The sequence below is a fragment of the Equus caballus genome, chromosome 3 (assembly GCF_041296265.1).
Source record: "Equus caballus isolate H_3958 breed thoroughbred chromosome 3, TB-T2T, whole genome shotgun sequence".
In the NCBI taxonomy this organism is placed as follows: Eukaryota; Metazoa; Chordata; class Mammalia; order Perissodactyla; family Equidae; genus Equus; species Equus caballus.
This window is the reverse complement of record NC_091686.1, coordinates 20,277,767-20,304,999: the sequence shown is the minus strand read 5'-3', so window position 1 is coordinate 20,304,999 and position 27,233 is coordinate 20,277,767. Positions and strand designations below refer to the sequence as shown.

The 27,233-nt window shown below is 36.6% G+C and overlaps 1 protein-coding gene across 1 annotated transcript in view; it reads right to left on the bottom strand.

Moving 5' to 3' along the window:
* ZFHX3 (zinc finger homeobox 3) overlaps positions 1-27,233 on the bottom strand; it is a 1,295,343-nt gene that overhangs the window by 950,021 nt on the left and 318,089 nt on the right. The window contains exons 4-5 of the mRNA XM_023637235.2: positions 4,093-4,184; positions 873-1,025 (exon numbers count right to left, since the gene is read on the bottom strand). The gene's annotated coding sequence lies outside the window, so the exon portion shown is untranslated. The remainder of the gene's footprint in view (positions 1-872; positions 1,026-4,092; positions 4,185-27,233) is intronic.

Genomic DNA, 27,233 nt, shown 5'->3' with positions numbered 1-27,233 from the left:
CACATACACGTGTCAGCAGCGGCCCAGGCAGTCCTATTTGCATATTCACATGAGTTCCATTCTCAGATTGCTTAAGCAGGAAAGAAGTTAGGTTGCTCCCCCACCCACCTACCCTCCCAGATCCATAAAGAAACAGCTCTTGAGAAGGAGAGAGAGAGAACATATGAATGTAAAGGGAAAGAGAGAGAGAGAGAGAAAGAGGATATGAGCAGGGAGGGGGAACGGAGAGAGACATACACAGAAAGAGACAGAGAGAGGGAAGGAAAGAGAAGAGAAGAAAAGAAAGGCTGTCCACATCTGCCTTACCTCAGCTAGGCTTGCTTTCTGTTGCTCTTAAAAGGAATTCCCTGTGGTTCCTTTAGAATTTTTGAGAACCATCCTTCAGGGTTTTTACTTCTCTCTCTCACTCTCTCTCTCTCTCTTTCTCTCTCTCCCTCTCTCTTCCTCCTCCTCCTCTTTCTGTGTTGTGACTGGGTTTATAAAAAAAAATAAAAAGACAACTCCATGTTCAGCTAGCAGTCAAGAAGGCATCATGAAGTCCAGGGCTACAGGGGGAGGGAAGAGAGGAGGGGAGGGTCACAGCTTAATGCTTTACAAAGGAGAACCCGGAGTCTATGTTTTTAAAACATCCCTCTCACATACAATGACTAACCAAGACAAAAATACATGTACTATATGTATACACAGAGACACATGTACATTTTCACCAGTAACCCAGATGTCAAAAATGTTAAGATTGTGATGCAAACAAATGTAGGAAAATTATGAGTCATTGTGAAAACCCCATTGCGGATCCACTTTGCTGCTCTCTGATTGCAGAGGGGGCAAGGCAGCTAGGGGCTTTATTTGCTGAATCACATTTGTGGCAATACCTGGGTAATAAGGGACTGGCTTGAGATGGGGTTTCGAGCTACTGCGATGCGTTTCCCAGCTTTGATCAGTTTTCATCAGTACTTTTGTGGTAATGAAAATGTGTGAACATGTCCACAATTTTTTTCTTCTTTGCTTTCTTTTTCTTGCAACAACTAAAAAAGGGAAAGAAAGAAAAAGAAAAATGGCAATTAAATATATACGCAAGCTAATGTAAGTAATAATAATAGGGCTCTTTAAACATTCTTCATGAAGTGTAAAATTGGTAGGAATTAAAAACAGAATGATTTGTGCAAAATGCACCTGGTTTTCTAGTGGCCTACTGTATAATATTATCCTTATTGACTTTATTAGCTCCAGTGAAATGTTGCTGTCCCTCCAAGGAAGCTGCCTTCGAAGACAAGTGAGCCACTGCAGCACTGATGAACAGCAGCTGATGCAAGGAAATTAGGTGCTAGTCTGTTAAGTGAAAGGAATGAAAACATTTTCAAAACACAGCGAATGGCGTGTAGTTCAATTCTATTTCTCAACCTGTTCATTTTAACCAGCAAAGACAAACAGGCACCTGATACTGTGAGAAACTTTAATAGAAATAGAATTCTAAAAAGTGGCCAGAGGGATGCTTTTGCAAATTGGTTTTGAACATTAATGCTAAACTTAAATAGTATGAACAATGTTTCACTATAAAAGGAAAAAAAAATGTAAGGTGAAGTTATAAGTCCCTAAAATGTATGCAACTGAGCTTTCAATAACTAATAGGGGCATTATAAAAAGTAGGATAATTATAAAAAGCAATGTAAAAATATGTATTACAGCATATATATGTACCAGGCACAAGGACCCAAATGCCGGTCATTGGGTAGATCATGATATATACCATATATGAGAGAATACCATTATATACGTACAGCTGACTTTGTAGGGGACGGAAGAAGGAAGGGAGGGAGGGAGGGAGGAAGAGAGGAGTTTAAAAGATGTTAGCATTCATACTAATAAAGAACTTGAAGATCAGTTGTTGGGGATGGTTAAGGAAATGCCAAAATAAAAATTTTCTTTATTTGAAACAGAACTCTTGGCAGACACACATAAGAAAAATTAATTTCTCTGCGTCTCTCAGAGAAACTATGAGAAGAAAGATGTTTTATATTCATGGCCTGAATTTGAAAAGGGGGGAAAAAAGGTAATTTTAAGAATCTGACCCTAATGTACAAGTTACAGCTCTCTGCCCAAAATTGATGAAAAACATCTATGACAAGACTCATCAATGAGTCTCTGAAATAGAGAAAGTAACCAAAATATTAGACCCAGGAACGTTCTATTTCAATATTATCATATGAATTAAATGTAATCCTTGAAGCGACTAGTCCCTGGGGTCACATATTAGGGCTTCCCTCCCATCCCCACTCCCTTTTTTTTATTTAATAGAGGTCATCCAGGCTGAAAAGCAAAACCCAAATGAAAAGCATCTTCAGTGTGCTTATAACATGAGCTGCAAGGGGTCAGGCAGCGTCTTGTATGGCCTCATAAAAAATACATAACCAGACAGCCTAATAGTATTTCTTTGCATTCATTTTTGGATGGGGGATGGGGGATGGGCTAGGGAGGAGAACGGGTTGATGTCGGTAGCTATGATGAAAAAAAAACCAAAGACAACACAAAAATACATTTTTAAAAAGAGGATAGTTAATCTTTTTCTTTTGTGAAAACATATTAAGCGCAATTCTAAAATGTGATTGATTTACAAAATATATTGATCTCAATTTTTTAAAACAGTAAAAGGTATACAAATGTCTATCTATATTCCCTCCAATTTGTTTTCAGCTTGTCATGTTAATTGGAAGCCGACTTATGCTGGACCCTTCTTCCAGTTTTTCAGCACAGTAAATACTCATTTAAATACAGATTTATAAACTACATTTATTTCAGATGATTTCTAAAAATCAAACAATAATGAGAAAAACCACTGATGGGGTTTCTGCTTTAACTCAACACAGAGAATGCGTGCAGACGTACTACCAGAAGAGAAGAATGGGCAGCTCAGGAAAGAGAGAGGGAGAGAGGAAGAGGAGACTAACACAATTGGACAACAAATAAAAATAAACAGCTCTCAAAGCTGGGGAGATGAGAGAAGCTCTAAATATATTCCCTCCCCTCCCCCTCACTTCTTTCCTCCCAAATATAGTCCAGAGATGAGTGACCCTGCCGGGGAAGATGGAGGCAGAGAGGTGACCCGGCACTAACCAGCCTGTTAGAACTAATAAGGTGTTCTCCTAAGGCACTCCACTGACATTAGGGCAGCGTGGAGATCACTCTCCTTGTTATTGCCCATCCTCAGCTTGAAATTTACTACTCCTTTGCATTATTAAAGAGACAGCTCGCATCCTCTATGGGACAGAGAAGATTTGGTGAAGATAAATAACTCTGCATTATTTTTATTTAAATGTTATGTTTGCACTCAGTAGTCCAGATATTAAAAATCTACGATTTTACAACAGAGCCACGTGAATCATCTGCCAATGGTGATTCCCACTGAGAGAGTAAAGAGGCAAGAAAAGAAGCCTGGTTTGTATTTTTATATTCCCCTCCTTCCCCACTCTCTTTGGGGCTCAAAGAAAAGGAGATATTATTCAAAGGTGCCTCATTTGTGTAGTAAGTTCAGCATGGCACTGAGATTCATGGTGGGAGTTCCCTACAAAGTTTTCATAAATAAGACTTTACTCTGTAACCGAATTTCCCACTGAGAACTTCATGGCTCTTAATCATGGCAAGGAGCATAAAAACTTTTAGAGTTTTTACGTAATATTTTTTAAGGATCAATTATCAATGTTCCCATGATAATTTAGTTTGCTTGAAGAGCTTGGTATTAGCAAGTTTTAAGGGGATGTGGAAGTCAGGAGATACCATCTCCCATCTAGTCCAGCGACCCCCAAACGGGATGCAGAGATGTTGGCTCATGAACAACCCAAGAGCATAAGTGTTTAATTAGGATTTTAGGCAAAAGTCTTATAACAAATGGCTTTCTTCCAAGATATCACAATGCAGAGGTAAAAAAATTTATTTTTCCAAATAATGATCATTACAACAATTGGTTAGAGAGAATTAAACAACAGACAAATGGGCATAGGGACGATTTTACTCATTGCAACCTTGGTTGTTTTTAATTTTGGTGCTGATAAATACAGTTTTTATTAAATAGTGGTCAGACTATGTCTTCAAATATACCTGAAAGGTACCTCTTTGGGAATGTACACAGGTGCAGCATGACTCCATCAAGAATAAATGCAGCCGGCAATGACGAGTGGAAGAAAGAAACACTGGAAAACAGAGTAATTGATGGTTAGTTAGTGAAGGCCTTGTTTTCCTTATAATTCTAAAGTGTTGCTTGAAGAATATGAGCATCTAAATATGGAAACCCAGGTATATTCCTATTTCATAAAGACGCGCACTTTGACCAGAGTAAATTCCTAAATGCTGTGATCTTTTGCATCCTCTCATATGCTAGCATTTCATCTTCACTGTAAGTAGCCACTAAACACACTACCTTACAAAAAGGAAACCTTCCACTCCTATTGGTAGTAATACTAATTTAAAACAATCTCCAGCAAGATGACAGCATAGCTTTGAGTTGGGTGATAACGTAATCTGATAAATTTAACAATGGAAGGGAAGGACGACAAATTAATAAATATTAGCTGAATGCGCGAACAGTCAACAATCAACTGAAGATACTCAAGGAATCCTTTCATTACAATCTGTAGGAAAAATAATCATGAACAAAGCAACTTTACAAATGAACACATATCTTGAATGGAATTCTACTTGACTAACCAATAGAGATGACATGCTAAAATAAACTCCACTTAATGTTCAGTCTGAATTTGTAGCAATGATTTAAACAAATTGTTCCATATTGGTTTGGGGAAAATTTGTTTTTGCTGAAAATCTACTGCACTAGAGTACCCTCCAAATTTTTTGTCACTTTGTAAACTCATTCAGTCAATGATTCACTTCCAATAAATGGTTCATTAGTTCAGGTTCAATACTCTTTGTTGCAAAGCAATTGCCATGGAATAGGTATTTGCTGTGATTGGACTTACACACAAATAATCACCATTAGAATATTGGTATATCATAAAGGAAGGCACATTAAGGATCAGCATCTTCAAAAGAGACATCCAAGTAATAATTGGACAGGCTTCCTTCTGCTCAATAACAGCTTTAGAACACAATACATGTTTTTGGGTGTGCTAATTGGTGAGCCACCAGTTGAAAACCACAACTAGATCAACTTCACTTGCTTTGTGCAGGGCACAGTACCATTATTTCATCACACGCATTCAGGTGGCAAGATACTAGCTAGACGGTTCGGTCAAAACATGAGAATGACGCACTGAGAGTTAGGAGTCCTGTTCCAGCCCTGGCTTAGCCATTAGACTACTGTGTGAACTTGCACATATCATTTTACTTCTCTTGGTTCCAGTTTCTTTGAATGTAAAATGAGAAAACCACAGGCTTCTTGTCAATATTATCTGTTTCCATTCCTTTTTAAAATAAATAAATGAAATAATAATTGAAATACCCTTTCCTTTTAAATTGGAGGGTTCAAGAGCCTCCAAGTGTATGTGGAGTAAGCCTGAGGTTAGTGGCAATGAGTGTGCTCTGGACCCAGAACTCAGAGCCAACTACCAATGTCCCTGCCCATCACACAGTCTTAAGTTATCTTGTTCATGGTCATGTGGAGCTTAATGCATAAGCATCATGGACCTTAGTTAACGCCAAAAGCCAAAAAATTGGGGGGGAGGGATATTGAAATGAAAATTCCGGAGGAGATTAAAATAGTAGTAATTGTGCCAAATTGCCTCAAGGGGTTCAAAAAATATGTTTATCTGACCAAAATTCTTATATAGCATATAAATATGTCTAGTACTTGAAAAATGTTAAAATGAAATATACACACACGCACACAATTATATCCAATTTGGCTCTCCACTGGGACTTTTCAGTCAACTTGACTTCTTTGGAGAAGGGAACTCCAAATCTCCCTGATCTTATCATTTAAAGCACTAACACAAAAATTATAAAAATTACATTAAATTTTATAGCGTAAAATCTAAGAATTCAAATTTCAGATCATGAAAGCAATTTTTGCCTCTTTTATACTAATCTACATTTCAATTCCAAAACTACATATGAAAACAATATCATTTTCAATTTTTTTGACAATTCGCTTTTTCCTTTCATAATTTCTTCTTTGTGAATTTAAAAAATATTTACCACTCACTCATTAAATGAAAAAGGCAAAATTTGTTTACATATATCATTAATAACTGTGTTAAAACAAAATTTATAATGTAATCCTTAATAATGTACTAATCTAAGATAAAATAGTTTTCACTTAAAATTATCTCTTCATAATAAGCCACACAAAAATTATGAACTAATTTTAAAAATTCCTAAGTGGGTTGACAAGATTATAAATTACTATGAAAATGATCCATGGGTCAAAAGAGATTGGGAAATGCTGATCTCTGGGTCTGCTTCAGCTCTAAAATTCTCTATTTTAAATGAGACACCTCTGACTTCTCTAAATTAGTGAAAAGTAAACCTGCAGAGAATGCCAAATCCCCCATCTTTCCCATTAGATACTTCCCAATTCACATGAATATAGCATATCAAGTTTAAAATCTTAAACATATAAAAATCTGGAAATGGAAAAAAACAGATAAGTGCATTTCCACATAATCTATTTGCTGGGCTGATAATTTACATTATTCAACCTTCCATCTGAGCTTAAAAATGTGTAAGACATTAGCCTGCATTCACTGTTGTACCCTGGTAATGAACTGGGTTTAAAATGTGCCTAGATTGCTAACTGAAATTTTCAGCAACATCATTCAAGTCACTGAGAATATTCTTTTAAGGAATCAAGCCGTGAAAGGAGCAAGAAAAGAAACAGGATCTCGAGACAGCCACGTCTTTGAACTCATGGATCAGAAGAGGAGGGGTAAGGCTGCTGCCTACTAACAGGGGACACTCAGAGCCGCTTAGTTCCTTACAGTAGCGTATGGATCTTAAAATGACATCATCTATCAAGCACTTAGTTTCCAGAAAGGACAGGATTATAATTGGCCCTGGACTTTAGTGATATGTAACAGGGGGTACCAACATTGTTCTGTGAAGAGCCAGATAGTAAGTATTTTAGGTTTTAGAGTCCATACAGTCTCTGTCACAACTATTCAACTGCAATTGTAGTGAAAAAACAGCCATAGACAATAGTAAATCGATGAGCATGGCTTTGTTCCAATAAAACTTTATTTACAAACACAAGTGGCAGGCAGGGCAGCCTACAGTTTGCCGAGATCTGGTCTATAATAACTTTTAAAATGATGCAACTAAAGGATGGAATAATGGGTGGACAAATTCAACAGAAGTGAAAGAACTGGAAAATCTTAATGATTGCAAATACATAAAATTTTAAACCCATTTGATTAGCATTTGGAGTCTATTTAGTATAACAACAACATATGTATACATACATGTTTCACTCTTTCAAAGTGCAATAAACTTACACTCTTTCCTTACAACTAACCCCCTGATGAGGTAGATCAAGTAGTGTTAGTCCCACTTTACAGATAAGGAAATTGAGGCTGAGAGACCCCGACTTTTCAAAGATCTCAGAGTTACTAAGTAGCACTAGCCTTCGCGTTTTCTGACACTTCTGATTTCTCCTTCAATGAAATTACTGTTTAAAACACACAGACACATACACACAGTTTGTTCTTAAGACAAATGAATGCCATAGAGTAAAAATTTACTACCAGAATTAAGGTGTTTATGAGAAGCTTAGGAAACAGCTAAAATTAGCAATAAAACAAGCTAAGTATAAAGTATCAATTGACAAATTTAGTAGGCCTCAGCCATTGAAGTTTCTTGTGCTAACCTAAATAATTTGCAATGTTACCTCAATTTTACAATGCTTTGGGAATCACTACCTTCTGTAACAAAGACTTCCATGTTTTTCTTTCGAAAAATCAATTCTACATATGGTCAGGGTAGTAGACACGTCCATTTCACAGTGAAACTTCCTTCCATTTCAATTCTCTTCATCCTGGTCCCTCAAAGCATTCATTCAAAGAACATATTCATGTACTATGCCAAAGTTTTACAAAATTGAAAAAATCTAAACACAAAATTATTCTGCTACATCTATCATGATATTCTTGTGGAATTCTTTACACTCCAAAGACAAAATTTCTCTTTTGCGGTGATAATTATCAATTGAGAGCCATTTTCACAGAATAAGACATAGATTCTTAAGTTATTTAATAAATTGAGCTTTTGATTTGACATCATGAAAATGACAGTGTGGTAGATTGATGTGTTCCTTTAATAGTTAGCGTCTAATGAGAAAAAAGCAAAGCCCAGCTTAATATATAATGATAGGTTCTTGCCAAATGACTTCACAGCACATTGTAGGAATGAAAGTTTCATGGCAGGTGGAACGGAGGGAATTGGTGGGAAAATTTAATCATCATCTGACACATACTAATATGGGCAAGCCAAATTCCAAAGAACCTTTACCATAACAGTCCTATTGTAATATCTCTGTTTTAAATTAATAGTGAGACTCCCATGTTTATTCATAAGAACTTGCAACAATTCATTCTCAAGAAATGTAGAAAATAATAGTAAAGAATTTTTCACTAAAGCACATTTTTAAATTTTTCAATATTGTATTTTGAGTAGCACTATCCAATTGATTCCTCTTATCAAACTGATGGATCAGTGATTTAAAATGAATTCAGTATGTAAAAAGAAAAATAACCAAAGAAATTAAAATTATTAAAATGATAATCCTATCAGGCTCAAAGTCCAAGGAATCAACTTAATAAGTAAAATATCAAATATGAAAACATATTTTTTCAATGATTAAATCTACCATCAGAGCTTTGGTTTCAGCAAAACATCACATAGAACATTAAATTAATGTTGTTAATTTAAACTTTAGTGGTTTTTATAGTAAATTTATATAGTAATCTGTAAATTTAGTTTAGTTTTATAGCTGTATAAAATCTTTACACATAGGAAATTAATGCCTAATTTAATGTTTGTCCAAATTTAAATGATATACCATATAAAATGGCTAAAAGTAATTTCCATCAAGACCAGGAGTCCAAGAGAAAACACAACTTTAACAAAAACCAGATTTTGTTCTTTAAGAGTTGGGGATGCCCAGTCCCTTCCTCTCAGGTGCCTTTTCTTCTCTCACAAGGGCTAGGATGGAAGAAGAACCTGTTGGAGCTCATGAAGGCTGGCTAATTTAAGGTCATCCCCGGCATGATTCTTGAGGTGACCTGGTACAGGTCTGACCAGTAGCCAAACTCTCCCCTCTGCCCCCAAGGATCCCATTTGCCTATTTTATGTGTTTCAGCACATCTAATGATAAGGTAGTGACTATTTTACGTGATTTTCTTACCATCACCATCTTTTGCAATTATCTTGAGATACACTCCAATTTCTCCTAATTTATTGATATCTCTTGTAAGGAGCTTCCAAAAAGAATAGGGTGAAATTAGAAACTGTTCTGTAACTTAAGAGAAACTCAGTTCAATGCAATTCAGTTCAATATATACCAGCCCTTACCAGGTAAAAGACATTTACAAAGCATTGAGGATAGAAAGCTGAATTAGGTAACAGTATCTACACCAAAACATGGAAGCAGATTTACTGAGGCCATCTTTCATTCACTATCCAGTGGCTGTTAAGATATTTCAAGCTACCAAAGGAAAAAAACTTTAAATTTGGTAGTAGTACTATCCATACAAATACAATGGGTTTTAAATACATAATATCAATAACAAAAGTGATCCTAGCAAGAGTACATGAGCATTTACTGTACTAGGCATTGTATAAGAAAGTTGTGTGTATCATCTCAGTTAATCCTCACAACAAGTTTATGAGGCAAGTATAATTGCTATCTCCTTTTTAAAATGGAGAACCTACAGCATTTATAGCTTGCAAAACACATCTAATTAGGTGGAAAGATGAAATTGCCACTTTATTAGACAAAAATAACTGAGTATTGGCAATTATCAATAAATGTAGTAGTTAATACACACTGAAAAAAATTTACAAGAAAGTTTGGTCTAAATATAACCTCTTGCAGTGTAAAAACAACCACGTCTCAATTTGCCCATTTCCAAGTCACTAGTTCAACTACAACTTAACATATTACTGGTGGATACTTAATAGAGGATCGCTGTCTTCTGCATAGAATCCTGAAGTAGAGGGTGAAGATGGCTTTATATCTTAATTAGGAAGTTTGCAAAAATCTAAATATCTTTACTTTTCTCAACACAGTCAGGGAAGTTTTCCTGCTTCTTAAGTCAGAGCTCCTCCTTCAGTCTGATTAAGTCTTTGGGTCATACTCTGCACCACGTCTGTACATGTGAGATTTTTAATTGTAGAAGAATACCACAAAACGTTCACCAATATTACAAAGACAGTGAAAGGCATGAACAACACTGTACTTTCATGTAGGACAGGGCCCCCTTTGCTTATCTTCTTGTCTAATATGCTACATAGTATCTTTTGTAAGTACAAAATTACCTGCTCAGAACTCATATAAGTACAACATAATATAAAAGGTACTTTTAAAAATGTACACAGGTAACCTAGAGATCATCTGTAACTGAGAACACTTTAATGCCTTGATCAACTTTCAACTCTTTAAAATAGATTATTCTTTAAAAAGTTTACTAAAAAATTCTTCAGAATTTTGGCAGGGCTACACTTAAACCATCTCAGACAAGTGAAAAACCATGACTGTGGTTTCAAGACTTTCAGAAAAAGAACTTGATACTAACCATTCATATGTTGGCGTGGTTTTAACAATTATCAAATTACTCCTTATATTTAGCCTAAATCCTTCATTATACATCATCTTAATTTCCTGTTATTTCTTTCTTAATGGAAAAGAATTATAATTACATTAAATGGGAGTGGGATAGACAGTTAGTCTTCTAAAAAGATATATCTGATGAGAAGCTGTTTAGTGCATACTGAGCTCATGAACAACTGTTTAGATAGTACATGCTATAATAGCTACCCAAACAATGTACAAAATTCAATGTACTGAGTCACATGGACCAAAATCTCAACAAACACTATCAAGAATTTCTCAAAAAAGCAAGCGAGAGCTAGAATCTTTACATTTAAGGAAGTTTCATACATACCTGGATCTCAGGCCTGATTGAGCATATGTTCAAAAAAGCAAGTTCTGTCCCTACTCCAGCCCTATAGTAGATGGTATCACATAGCAGTTTTACAAGAACATTGTCCTCAAATTGTTAAAAATTGAGAAATCGCATGTAGATTACTCACCCTAGTGAGCCCACGGAGCCCCAGGACTGCGGTGGAAATATACTGATTCTGGCGTGAAAAGTTAATTCCCTACTTCACTGCTCTCCTGCCAGGTAGTTTTCTTGGTTCTCCTAACATTCTATTGATTTCCATTGATTTAACTTGCTTAATTCTAAGGTGTATCTTGAAATGGACACTTCGTTGGTTTTCATTTTCATTGGTTTCAACAGACTCTACTTAAAATGTGGCACAGAAGTAAATAACTTAAAGATCAACTATGGGTAATCAGAACTTCACTTCTAAAACTGAAAGCTCTTGTTAAACACCCTTGAAAACAAAGTCGGTGCCTCATTTTCCTGGATCATAATTCACATAGCACAGTGACTTATGAAATATTAAACATTTTTGATAAAACATCAATATTCTTTGTTTTACATCAAAATTTCTGTGCCTGTAAAATGTTACCACCACATCCTCCCCTTATTCTCTTTCTTTGCATTTTGATATTGACAAAATGAAACTTGGATTATCACAATTTTGTCATACTGCACAGTGGCTGCTATCAAAATTATGGAACCATGCTACAGACCGTTTCCTCTAAGCACCACCATCTAATTTGTCAAGTCCCGTAAAGGAACCAAGGCATCTGGGAAACAGATGGAAAAAAGCATAGCTTAGTAGGAATGGAAAAGAGATTTCAAATGAAAAGAACTGGAATAAGAAGGAAACCTGAATAGAAATCGGAGTCATATATCCAGACTGGGACAGAGCTTCCAGTGAGAGGACAAAAATCAGAGAAAGAATGGGAAAGATAAAGAAACAGGACACGGAAGCGGGGGGGGGGGGGGGGGGCGGGGGGGGTCAATCCCAAGAGACATAAAGTATAATATCACTTATTATGGCCATTCAATTTTATAATTTTCGAAAATGAATTTTTATCTTAATATGCAGAATAGTCAGTGTGTGGGTTCTCTAGATGATGAGGAGGGACTTCTTAACCTGGATGCTTAAGCCTTAATAGGATCATTAATGAGCATCAGGAAGTGCAAGAATCCTCTGAAATACTTTGCAAAACTTGAGGAGTGTACAAGTGTGTGTGCATAAGTTTCATCAGATTCTCAAAGGAATCCACAACCGCAAATAAGTTAAGAACCATTGCTTTAGAAACCAAAGCCACTGTATATCCATCTCCCTCTGACATAGGTGGAAAAGCACCACAGTGACTTCCATCAGTGATTTCTCCTGCAGCTTTCCTTATGGGTCAGGGGACTTATTTGAATTACATGTCACCAACTACAAGGGAGGCATTCATGGTCACATTTACTAGAATGAAAACTTCCCCTCCACTACCCACACTGAACATAACATGCAAACAGATACATTCAGAGGCATTTTGATAAATAATGTACTCTAGAGGGTTAGGGCAGAGCATCTTACAGTCAAGGGAAAGGTACCTGAAACTTCCAGTACAAAAGAAGGATGTTAGCAGAGAAGAAAGAATGAATGCCATACTTAATGAAGAGGGTAAGAACTGAAAATACTAGACATGAGTTCTGTCTTTCATAATGCTGCAGAATAATTCAAATACTTCTGTTACTATCAGCTAACCAAAACATTGGGGATAAGCAATGAGTGTATACCACTCATCTTAAGTTTATGAATTTCTTGTGACTGACACTCCATCATCTCTCTCTAGAAGTATTTATATTGGACCAGGCATGGCAGATACGGTATTGGTGGGGTAGTGTTGTAGCTGCCTTTGCCTCTATATCTTCCTTGACCGTAAATAGAACTTTTCTTACTGGATCTGTCAATTAAACACCCATCATCAACAATTAACACCTACACTCACACGCATACATTTACATACATGGCGAGAGAAAACATATTCAAAAGTTTTGAAAAACAGATGTAGATACAGGAATTGGTACATTTCTATCAAACCAACTTTACTATAGTTTTCAGTGGCGGGCCCTCAAATGATCCCATTCTCTTGTTTTGTTCTGTTAGAAGCACTGAAGCTCTCTCAAGGAACTTACTTTGTGTCATTTTAGAACATACTTTCCAAAGGAATCCCACTAAAGAGTGGGAAATGTGTATGTCAAAGGTACAGATCCATCAGCTGCTTTGCATGCTGAACTAAACTAGCTATCAACACCATTGGAACCCTCTCAAAAGTATGTGCACATATTAAATACCTAGACCTTTCAAGATGTTTGAATAAGAGATTACGCCTTGTATTTAACACTCACACCAATTTTAAATATTCAGGCGGAGATAGGGTGGGTATGAGATGTCCAGGAGTTATCATCAGGAAATATCTGATGACATCATGAAAACTCTGCTAACCTGAAAGTAATTCCTATCAAGATTTACAAACCAAGAGGACTGAGCTTCACCAATGTAGAAATAGAGATGAAAACCAGCAGGCTTCTGGTCAGGAAAAAGAATCTGAATTGCACATGAAAATACTGTTGTTCAGGCTACAAAAACATTCAATTTTTGATTTTTTACATTTGATTTTTACCTGATCAGAAACCCCATTAAGCTAAATTTTGGATACAAGTTGACTAAAATCAAAACACAAAAGATGGGAAGCCATCAACAAACTAAAAAGACAACCCACCAACTGGGAGAAAATATTTGCAAATCATATATATGATAAGTGATTAATACCAAAACATATAAAGAACTCAATAGCAACAAAAAACAAAGAACTCAGTCAAAAAATGCACAGAGGATCTGAACAGACATTTTTCCAAAGAGGCTATACAGATGGCCAATAGGCACATGAAAAGATGCTCCACATCACTAATTATTAAGGAAATGAAAATCAAAACTACCATGAAATATCACCTCACGTCCCTCAGAATGGCTATTATTAAAAAGAGAAGAAATAACAAGTGTTGGAGACGTAAAGAAAAAGGAACCCTTATACACTGCTGGTGGGAATGTAAATTGGTACAGCCACTATGGAAAACAGTATGAAGATTTCTCAAAAAATTAAAAATAGAACTACCATGTGATCTAGCTATTCTACTTCTGAGTATTTATCCAAAGAACATGAAAACACAAATTTGAAAAGATTTATGCTCCCCCATGTTCATTGCAGCACTGTTCACAATAGCCAAGATGTGGAAACAACCTAAGAGTTCATCAACAGAAGAATGGATAAAGAGGATGTGGTATATATATACAATGGAATACTACTCAACTGTAAAAAAAAAAGATAAAATATTGCCATTTGCATCAACAGGGATGGACCTTGAGGGTATTGTGCTAAGTGAAATAAGTCAGATGGAGAAAGACAATTACTGTATGATTTCACTCATATGCGGAAGATAAACAAACACATAGATACGAAGAAGAGATTGGTGGTTGCCAGAGGGAAAGGGGACCCAAGGAGGGCAAAAGGGGTAAAAGGGCATGTGTATGGTGATGGATGGCAACTAGACTTTCGGTGGTGAACATATAGACTGCTGCATTTTGCAGTCTATACAGGAGTCAAAATATAATGATGTATACCTGAAATTTATATAATGTCATAAAACAATGTGAGATGAATTAAAAACATACACACACAAGGCAGAGCTGAGTCTAACAATCTATTTTAATCAGAGCAAAAATTTTGCCCAGGATCTGCTTTCATTTAATTCTGATAGTACAATGTTATTTTTATCTTTATACTTCCATTTATTATTTCCATGTCACAGCTTTGTGGAGAGAATCCCGTAAGAGTTAAGAGACTACCTTTTGCAAAAGTTTGTGAATTTTCAAACACTGGTGATTTCTCTACTGTATATAAGCAGCTATTAGCTGTATTCCTCTGAAATTTTCTTTTTTGTAAGAAATTTAGATTCAAATTATATTTCGAATGGGTTTGGATTTTTTTCTTTCATTTTTGTCATCCACAAGATTTATTTACTTATTCACTTATAAAGTTTCATAACCAGCATGAGAAATTCTTAATATTGACCTCAGCAGACACCATTTTCATTTATTAGCAGGATCCAAAAATACCTTTTCATATTTACTTCTAGAAACTTCACAGTTCCTTCCTTTTTTATTTCTCTGTAGCTTCAATTGCTTCCTACTCTTGGAGGAAAACAAATCTTACTTTTCCACCTTAAGAATTCAAATAGAACTATTTCAGTGATCTAAAATCAACTCACTGATGCAATATAAAAACTATAAATGTCATATCTAGTGTCACACGTGGAACCATCCACGGAAACATGACGGAATTCCTCCAAAGTTGCCATTGGAAAAAAAAAAAAAAAGGTGGCTGGATTTTGCTCTGCCTTCATCATCTTCAGTCCTTAGGGAGCTATGCAGCAGACAAACACATTTTTTGACAACGAGCAATAGCGTTCATGCTAAGGAATAAACCATTTCTGGATAGGAAACCCTTTCATATGCCACTGTGCATGTGGAAGTAGAGCCTGATCGGAAGATGAAAACAACCACCAAAAACAAATGCTGAACTGTTTTTCATGTGCAAACATAGAAATTAGGAGGTGGGCAGAAAGAGAGAAGAAATGAGGGCGTGAAATAGAAAAAGAAGTGACTTCAGAGAAAAGTAACCAGAAATTTCTGGTGTTAAGAGGCCAAAAAACTTACCTGAATAAATGCACATATTTATTACTAAGGTGCTTGTGCCATTGCAAAGTAAAGTTTCTTTTCCTCCAAACCTTTAACAAAGTTGGTTGCTCAAACATATCTTATGTAAGTGGTTTGGGGGGAAATGGAGGTAAGGACTGACTTCCATATCTAGGTTACTGTGGAATGCAGATATTTCCAGAAAAAAAAAGCTTGATAGAGTGTGGTTTATGTGGGGACCGAGAAGTCAGTGGAAGCAAGCTCTTAGAGCTAGGAGGGGCTGTAAAAACACAGGCCCCAGAAATAAACTGCATTTTTGGTGAGAGCTTTCGGGTTTTCTACAGGACATGTGGTTGAACCATCAATTTAAATCTCAAAGGACAAACTAACCTCGGTTGACATCAGGGTAACCCTTACAGTCCTTGTGTAGTTAAACTTCTCCCCTTATAGGCTTCTCGGAAACATCTTCACTACGGCAAATAAACCCCATTTGATCTAATTATCAAGAGGTCAGTTTTAAATTGTGTACTTGTCTCCTGTCACACAAGTGAATTTCTTCCTTTTTCCAGATTTTTATGATTTTAATTATCTGTTTGACACTGTGGAAAAGAAAAAAAAAAAAAAGCCTGATTTGGATTCCCTTTGTGAATGGAAACTACTCATGAGGATGTCCTTGAATGAAGAAATCCCAGTTGCCATGACCTTGGCTTTTAACCAGCTTTGTACCCCAGATATATGCCCACCTTTGCCTGAGCACCACAGAATCCAGTATTTCTTTTACTCAATCTCAAGACAGTATTAGACCCTGGCTTATAGCTGAAAATGAGAAACAAATTTATTGTACTTCCGGTCCCACGGATCCCCTAGCACCTCTTGCTTGTAATAATACGGAGATAAAGATTCATTGTGTGTGTAAAATTGGTTTTCCAGCAAATTCTGTTGCTCTTTAAAAAAAAAAAAAAAATGTGCAAAAGAAAACAACCAAAGCAGAGAGGAAGTAATAGAGACAAGAAAACAAATAGTAAATGTCCATTGAAAAACAATACACATTACCTGGCTAGATTATTTTCCCCGTGAACTAAGAGAGTTTGACGGGTTTGAACCGTATTGTGACTCCCCTTTGGAAAAAACTACAGAGGGAAGACTTGGCTGCTTGGGCTTCTCTCCAGGCAGCTTTCTTGGAAGCTCAGAAGGTCAGACAGTCTGAGTAGGAAAGGGAGGCGGAGTGTGAGAAACAATCTTAAGAATGGCCCAGTGGGCTGGCTGCAAGTGCGCCAGTCCTGCATGGTAAAGAAGGTCTGTGAAAGATGCCAGACCGTTATGGGCCGGTGGAAGATTCTGGTCTAAAAATGGAACATTTAGGGTTTCGGGAGCAGGCTTGGACACACATCAAGCTTGAAAAGAGTAAGACAAACTATCCTGTACTTATATTAGCCAGCTTACAGGAAGACAGCAGGAAAAAAAAAAAAGTGTGTAAATAGGCAGAGAGAAAAGGTGACCAGTGGCCATTTGGCAAAAATGCAAGCCCTTGATTTCTAAAAAGCATCTTTGGAGCTCTGCCTATGGCTTTTACTTATTTATTTATTCATCTACCTACCTACCTACAGACTTGAAAAGAAGGCTAAGGGACTGCCAAAACTTATTCAGTCTTCTCGACCTTTACTTGGCTTGTAGCACAGGTGAATTAAACTGCAAACAGTTAAGCTATAAAACCATTTTCACCATTTTTACTTCTTTTAGACCACCCGAATTTATTTTAGACTGTACGATTTTATTTTACAATAACAAATATATGAGTTAAACGTGAATCCAAGCAATTACTGAATGAATATTTATTGTTTGGGGAAAGAAATGAGTAGGCTCTACTGGTGTCTTCCCTTACCAAAACGCACTAAGGAAGAAAATAAATGCCACAGGAAAACCTCTGGGACAGACACAGCTACCCACAGGCCAACTTCAAGGGTACGTTTTTATCCCCTGCCCACTTCTTCTCCTCTGAATCTGCTGTTCATATGGACAAAGAATATTTCTGCCAAGTGAACAGTGCTCTCAAATAGTGGTCCCTGACTTCAGGAGGGACAATTACTCTAAGACTGTTCTCAATATCTCAATGTATGTGCATCCTTCTGGACTCCCAAAGAGGTCAGAGTCCTCAGGAGATGTTTAGAACCACATCTGCCAGTCACAAAGGACCGCATATTATATGATTCCATTTATAGCAAATGTCCAGAACAGGCAAATCCATAGAGACAGAAAACAGAATGGTGGTTCCCTAGAGATGGGGGTATGGGGAGGGAGTTGGGAGGAAATGGGGAGTGACTGCTAATGGGTATGGGATTTCTTTTGGGGGTGATAAAAAGGTTCTAAAACTGACTGTGGCCATGTTTTCACAACTCTCTGAATATACTAGAAACTGCTCAATTCACAATTGAATTCACTTTAAATGGGTGAATCGTATGGCATGTGAATTATATCTCAATAACCTGTTTAAAAAAAAAAAGACATTTGTAAAACCCTGACCCACCATAAGTATATAATTTAGCCTTTCCTGAAAAACAGCAACACCTGGGGGGCTCATCAAACTGAATAAGTGAGAAAATGCCAAGGAGAGTGAGCATAAGGGCTCCCTTATCTATCAATGCAAACCTCAGAATGAAGGAGACTTATTTGAGTCTTCGATGAGTTTGGTTTAAATTTATTTTTTCTGCAGCAACTGGACCAAATACTGCACTAATTGAATTCTCCATGGATCAAGTGCCTGCATGTTAGTGGAGACATCTGAAAAGGAACATGGTAACAAAGGAAATTCTGCACGTCCTAGCATGTCAGTGACTGGTTAACTGGACAACTAGGACCAGCTTCTCTGATTCTTTTGCTTCTGGTTATCAAAACTCCTATCATTTAAAATCAATCAGTTTTCAACATCCTAAGACAGGAAGGAGGTTGTAATGTTGCATAAAGATAATTCTAAAAATGAAAATGTTTAGCAACATTTTCTGGTATACAACACTATCCTTCCCCAGGCAGAAATAAAATATTAAAGTGCAGAATATCCTTTTTATTAAGGCTGGGGTATTTGTTACAAGTTGTGCAATATCCCCACACCATATGTTTTCCCATGTGGACAAAATTTATTTGGAGTTTGTCCTCCGAAATAAATTTAAATGCCAGTAAATTGATGCTGATTTAAAAATAATAAATACTTATAAACGTTTCTTTTTAACTAAGCATTACTGACGGAAACATCAAAATCAAGGGATATAATTCTCTAGACGTAGCCACGAGGAGAGGAATGTTAGCACCAGCACAATGAAACTCCTAGTTCAAGATTCACAGTCTGGCCCAGTGAAAAGACATTGGGGAGGGAGAGGGAGGGTGGCATGACTTTTAAAAGCTAGCAATCTGACTAAAGTTGAATGAATTTTACCACCTTCTTTAGAGAAGAGAGGCAGGACTATACGCAGTTTTCTCACAGTAATTTTCATTTTTTAATCCTTCGCAGCATAGCCCAAACAGTGTGATTAACATTCATCCCTGCTGTCTGAACAGGAAAACTCTCAACTTTCAACATTTAAGTTCTACAGATAGTTTAATGTGCTCTCAATTAAACAAGGTTTTCCTTCCATTGTGGTTTTTGGACTTAGAGGTAAATCTGATTTACTTTTATTGGGGTCGGAGAAGATGGGAAGGAAGAGTGGGAACAGGGAATCTGAATTACTACTTTATCAGTTTAAAGTTAAATGTCATCGGGTTGCAATTCTACAGAATTGACACCCCTGGTAGCCATGCAACCAAAGGAAGCCAAGATCAACAACGCACAGATTCAAATGCAATTTCTATATATCAGCCACACAAAAAGAAGGAGTATAATATGGACACATGTAAACTATATATACACAGACATCTTGCTGGTTGAGTAAGGATACGTGCTAAGTAATTTATCCTGAAATATTTCCTTTTAAATGCAAAAAAAAGAAAAAAATAGCAACCAGGTTTTACTTCCCAGCGAGGGTATGACAGCAACAATTTACAATTTCCTTCCATCTCATTTTCTCATCCTCCCTCCCTCTGCCTCTCGCTGTGTCTGCCTCTCCACTCACCATCCATCCTCCATTTCCTGATAACTTCTCATCACGTTAGTTCATGCCTAATATAAAATGGTGGTGTGTGGAGGAATTAAAAAAAAAAAAAAGATAGGAAAAAGAAAAAGACAATATGATTGGGAGGAGGACAGGAGAAAGAGAAAGATTGAGAGAGACAGAGAGAATGTCAACGCCCAAGTCTGGCATTTGCCTATTTAAATTCAATCCTGCAGCCCTGGTCGAGCTGAGCGATAGATGGGCTGCGTTATGAATTTCTGATCAGACAACTGATAGGTTATGAGAGAGGACATAATCCCATTGAGAAAGCCTTTTCTTCCAAGCAGGGGCAAATAATAGCCTACCCTTGAGAGACAGCTCCTTGCTCTGCCCTTTATATGTATGTGTGTGTGTGTATACATATATAAATTTTCCCTTTCTTTAAAAAAAGTCAAAATAAGCATTTTATGATGATAAATGTGTAGCAATAATTGACGGTCGCCTGCATCTGAAACAGGGATGTGCCTTGGCAAATCAGACACACTTGCCAAATAAACTGTATTTTATTTTAAACCTAATTAGAATTCTCTCATTTCATTTTAGTCCCCATACCGATGACCTGAAAAGAAAACGAAAAGATTGAAAACAAACAACCACAATGATGTTTTGCATATGTTCTCTGATTTGCTTCCTTTTCAGTATTTTGTGTTTCCCTAAAAAAGAAATTCCATGCATACACAATGGACAATATAATCCATGTACAATAGTCAAAGGAAGAAATCAAGTCTTAAAGGCGTTTTTCTTTGTGTTTCCATGCATGTGAAAAGATACATTGCTTTGTGTAGTAATCACAGATGGTTAATTACTCTAGCTCTAGTTAAGCACTACACTAACCAAGAGGTTTGCAGGTTAATTGAAACTTGTGTAATAGAGACAAGGTATTAAGTATCCAAGTCAAGACTTTGCAACAGCTTATGGTTACTGCGCAGTAAAAAGTGAGCACCCGTAAATCTGGTATCGGGCTGCTGGAGTCAAGTCTATTAGCCTCCCTGCACCGGATGCATCCCCACAAAAAAGACCTTCAGGTCCAACTGACAAGCAGAGGGAAAAGTCACTCAGAATTACACGGATGTAATGGAGAGCATAACAGACAAGTGAGGTGTTTATAAATAAAAGCAGGGAAAGCTTAACATGTAAGAATTGTCATCACATTTAAAGGCAGGCGGGCAGTTGGATCTCATCCCTGTCCCGTTCTGAGTGACATCTCATGGGGTGAACAGCACCTTGTGCTCTTGGTTTTCGTTCTTTTGCCAAAAGCATCCCACTACCAAATGAAAATTTACTGCCAAAGAGGAGAAGGGAGAGGAAGGGGAGCTGATGGATGTTTTACATAATGTTCATCTTATGGTACAGACCCGCTGCAGGGGGACTGCAGCATCCCATTTACCCTAGAATCCTCTGAGCCAGTTTTGGGGTATATGTGTGTGTGTGTGTGTTTAAAGCAACATTCCTTTTGTGACTTACAGAGATTTTTCTTCTACTTGTAAATACACCAATTATTAATTATGATCGGTATGATCAAAATCATGAATGCCTATCAAGACCATTCTGCCTTTTGAAATGCAGTGTTTCACGTATGTCACATGCACACGTCAGGGTACCTTCAGTTCTCGTCACTCTCTAAGCTGTAATAGATCCATTAAGCAAGTGTGGACTGGGGGGGCTATAATCTCAGAGTGCAAATTATTTACCTGATTTAGATTCATTACAGTCAGGAACGCCGTCTGCATTTCACCATCTTTTTAAGATGGGGAACTTGCCCTGAAAGAATATTATGTAAATCTTTCTGTCACAGATTATTGCCTCTATACATGACTTCCATACCGTGCATCTGCTTCCTGTGCAAGCTTATTACATACACATACACAATTTCCAGTCCTTCCCATTCTCCTCCTGCCCCCAACACCCATTACGGGGAAAATTACCTCAAACAGGACACTACTGGTTTTCTTCCATTCAATTTACATAATTGCTGTTTTGTTGCTTTTTTTAATGTGGAAATTTTGCTCCCCAAAGGAAAGCATTGACGTATAAATGGCAAAATGGAGTTCCACTCAGGGTTATAAATGTAGGGGTGCTCCAAGCAATGCATTCTGGGGCATTCTGAACCCACTAGAGTACAAGTCATTTTCAAGAGTTATGGACAGTGTTTTCCATGATGGTGACAACTCACAGTAAAATAGACATTAGCCAGTGATGCTAAGATTCCTAGAACCACAAAAATAGCTGTTTTAGGACTGATACCCCGTGAATTTTTAGTACAACACTGTGCCAAATCCATAATGAACTGACTTAACCTTGATTAATAATGATAATTAACATCAACATTTGTATACATGCAAATGAATTTTTAAAAACTACTTTTTTTTGAGAGAAAGTGTCCTTTGAAAGAAGCAACCTTTCATAGGTTCCAGGTTCATGTTCCCTTCTCCACAATTTCAATATTAGGTACTAGAAGAGAAGTAAAAATTCATTTTAACTATGAAATATATTATATATACAGCATAGTGTAAATACATGTGTACAGTTGAAAGAAAAATTGTAAAGCAAAAACCTACATGACCTCCAACCAGGCTAAGAAGCAGAACTTTACCAACACCTCAGAAACCAGCCCGCTTCCCATACCCCACTTCTCCCTGTCTTGGACTCCACCATGATCCTTCCTTTCTTGCTCACAACCCTTTAAGAGGTTCCCACTCTCCTGGCTTTTAAGACGGTCATTCCTTGTGTTTTTACCGTACAGTTTTTCTCTCTGTATGTTAATCCCAACAAGATTTTAGTCTTGCTTGTTTTATACTAATAGAATCATTATCCTTCAGAGTTTATTTCATTTACTCAATATTATACAGTTCACTGATTTTGTCATGTGTAGCCATGGTCCATTCGTTCTCATTGCTGTGTAGTATTCCATTTTATGAATATATCAGAATTTATTGATCCAATTCTGTGGACAGACATTTCGATTATTTCCAGTTTGGGGCTATAATAAACAATGCTACTGCAAACATTCTTGTTCTTGTCTCCTGGTACTCGTGAGCAAGACTCTCTCTAGAGTATATACCCAGCAGTGGGGATGCTGTGTCTTAGTACATGCGTGAGTTCAACTTTACCAAGTAAATCCAACTCTTTTCCAATATGGTTGTCTCAACATTTTCATCAGCAAAATTCCCAAAGATCTTTGTCTTTGACAACTTTTTAAAATGTTAATATGGTGTTGGGTATGCACCGATATATTTTTTCTGGTTTTAATTTGGAGTGACCCAATTACCAGGAGAGAGAAGCATTTTTTTTTTCTTATGTTTACTGGCCAATTGGTTTCGCTCTTTTGTGAAGGGTCCAGATTTCTCATCTATTTTTGACTGGATTAGTCTTTCTCTTATTCATTTGCCAGAATTCTTTAAATGTTCTAGATACTACTTTTTTTGTTAGTTATATGTGTTGCAAATATCTTTCCCCATGAGATAGTATTTCTGCTCATTTTCTTTATGGTGTCGTATGATAAATATAAGTTGTTTATTTTAATGTAGTTCTATTTATTATATTTATCCTTTATGGTAAGTACTTTTGTGCCTTTTTAAAGAAATGTTTCCCCATCCTGAGGTCACAAAGATATTCTCCTAAACTATCTTTTGAAAGATTTATTGCTTTGTCTATTACATCTTCAGGTCTTTATTCCACCTGGAATTGATTATTTTGTATACTGTGAGGTAGAGGTCCAATTTCATTTCTATTTTTCATATAAATAACCAATTGCCCCAACACCATTTACTGAAAAGTCTCTCCTTTCCTCACTGATCTGTAAAATCTCTTCTGTTATCTATCTAATATACACATATGGATTTTTCTGCTTCTCAGTTTTCTACTCTGTTCCATCAGCCTGTTTACTTACACCTGTACCATTACTACACTGTCTCAATGTGGCCTACTAACATATCCTGACATCTGGTAAGGAAGTCTCAACTATGTTTCTCTTTGAAAGGCTCTCGGAAGTTCTTCATCCCTTGCATTTCTATACATGTATTTTTTTAAGTAGGGATTTTGATTGAGCCCGCACTGAAATGTTAGATCAATTTTGAGGAACTGCCATATTTCATGAACATGCTACATTTCTCCTTTTATTCAGGGCCTTTTAAATGCTTTTCAATAAAGTTTTTTAATTTTAAGGTTAGAGACATTACACATCTTTAGTTAGATTTATTACTAGGTTCTTCATATTTCTGATACTCTTAGAAGTGATTTTTTTTTATTTATTTCTGTTTGTTGCTTATACATACAAATGTAGTTTATTTTTCCATTTTGATTTTGTTTCTAGCAACCTTGTTAAGTTATTACTAATTTTAATAATTTATCAATAGATTCCTTTGGATTTTATACATTCACAACCATATCATCTAGGAAGAATGATAGTTTTATTTCCTCCTTTATAATCCCATACCTTTTATTTCTTTTTCCTGCTCTATTTCACTGGCTAGGATATTTAGTGCCATGTTGAATGGAAGTGATGATAGATGCATTTGTTGTTTCCTGATCTCAGAAAAAAGGTCTTTTTATTGCTTATCCACTAAGAATGATGTTTGTTGCAGGTTTTTAAAATATTAGTTATCAGATTAGGAATGTTTCTTTCTATTCCTAGTTTGCTAAAAATTCTCACATTGGATATAATGAATTTTATCAAATTCTTTTCCTGTGTCTATTAAGATGATATCATTTTTCTTTTTAAAGTAATAATGTATATATACATTACATGATATATAATAATCAAATATTAATTGATTTTCTAATGCTAAACCAAAATTGCATTTCAGAACCAAGCCCAGGACATAAAATAATATTCTTTATATAAAGTATTGGATTTGGCTTGCTAATATTTTTTCCTTGACTTTGCATCTCTGCTTCTCTAAGAGATAGGCTGGGGTTTTTTTCTGCACACCATCCTTGTGCAGTCTTGCTATGAAGGTTATGCTAGCTTCATAACAGAAGTTAGACAATGTCTTAAATATTTTGTAATTGTAATTAGGCAACTAATAGCAGAAAAACAGTGGTGCCTTGAACATTTCAAGTCAGCTTCCCTTCTTCGTCTTCTTTTTCCTACCTGATCAGGTTCAGGCAGAAGAGAGAAACTACACCAGTCAATGTAACAGAGAAACTTTAATATATAGAATTGTTAACTTGGTATAAAGAATTCTTAGCCAGCTAATTGAAAAGACAAAAAGAACCCTAAGGTATTAAGTAAGCACCAACCACCCCTAGGTCTGGGAGAATAAAGGGAAGAGGTTGGAATTATTAAAACTAAAAGGTTTGGAGAAGGGCCAAACTTGGTTCTCTGAGGAGGGAGTGCTAGGTGGGCTAGGTGGCAGAGCTGAGTGCAGCATGATAAAACTGGCTCTGAAGATACGAGAAAAACACAAATGGGAGTCAACTGCCACTGCAGGAAGAACCTCCATGGATAGAGTGACAAAATGATGCTGGGATGATACTCATAGAGAAAAAGCTGACAGGAAGTCCATAAGAAGTAGGCCAAGAGAGCGTGTCACTTCTTCCTCTCCAGCCTTTCAGAATCCTTCTAGTGGTCCCTATTAGCAGAACTTAACAGGGAACCTAGCGGCAAGGCAAAAAAGTCATTTGCTGGTTTCCAGCCTCTAGAATCAGAAAGCAGCATATATAAGGTTGAGTTTCAAGCTGAAAGACAATAATTTAATAAATGGTACAATATTAAGCTGCAGCAGGTGATGCTTGCCAGTGAAGACAAAAATTTTCTTAGCAATGATGGAGGCCATCCCCATCACTTAGAAACTTATAGCCATGCTAAGCCTCTGGATAATGAATCCTATGTGTCATATACGCTCAGAGCTAAGATTCTCACCATCATTCCATGTGGTAGATTGCAGAAAGGACACAAATTACTCCATTCCCCATATCCACGCCCCTTTACATACGACTTTGAAGCTTTTCCTATCCAGGGTTAAGTCTATTTCTCCTTCCCTTAAATCTAGCCTTGAATATCACCCAAACCAATGGATGCTTTAGTCAATGGAATATTAACAAACACGATGTATTCAGAGGCTCAAAAAGTACTTTCCTTCTCTTGCAGCTGGGCACTGACACCACCACGTGCAAAAGCATGGATTAGCCTCTGAAAATGAGAGACCACATGGAAAGAGGTCCCATTAGACTCAGTATTTCCAGCCATTCCACCTGAGGCCACAGACATATAAAACCACCCTAGACAATCCATCCCCAATCAAGCCAATCTTGCTCAGTTAATCTACAAAATTAAAAGACACAATAAATGTTTAAGTTACTAAATTGTGGGGTGGTTTGTTATACACCACAGCTAACTGATACATACCATGTACAACCAAGTACATAGCTCACAGAGCATGTTATGCTTTCCTATCAAAATCCCTCACTCCCAAGAGCATCTAAGGGTATTCAAAGGGAGAGTTTCATGTGTGCTTGAAAATTCTTTTTTACAGTCACCATATAGCATCTGACGTGCTTTGCTCTGGCTTGCATGCTTGCAAAGCCACTTGGGCGAGCATCACTGTTCTCACTATCCTTGGAGTCCAATATGAAAAAGCTAATACATGGGTCAAGGAGACTTTCTCCAGATGCTCTCAGAGTTGCTAGTCTCTGAGTATTCAAAGTACAGCAATGTATTCCAGGCAAAAGTAAGGAGACTTTCCTTTTCCTCAACTCTGTGCTGTACTTTTTTACCTAGACACTAATAAATACAGATTCCTGAAAACACAGAATCTCAGTCTCTCATGAAAATATCACCATTAACTTTTATTTGCAACTCTAAAACAAGAGGACACACATCTTTGAAAGAGTGAACAAGTTTTCTAGGACAGTGCTGTCTCAATCTACTTACAAAAGAAACCTCTCCATAATAGAAAAATTGTCTCAAAAATGCACTCTACTTACACCATGGAATCAACATTAAGTTATCTAGCAGGACTTCCTGAACGCCAGACAAGTGGGAATTTTTGATGAACCATGAGTATATATTTTTAATAAACAAGAACAAACGGTGAAATTCTGTAAGGCACATTTTCTCAAGTTTAAAACCCAATTTGTTTTTCTGATATCTACTTTTTAAAGAAGGTGTTCTGTCTTTAATTAAATTATTGTGATACACTATTACTATTTTTTTCCCAGTTTTAACATCTTCCTTGGTAAAACTAAAAAGTTGGGCTCTATGTTCATCCTCCAAATTTTTTTCCAGGAACATAAAATCAAAAAGTCTAGGAAATACACAAT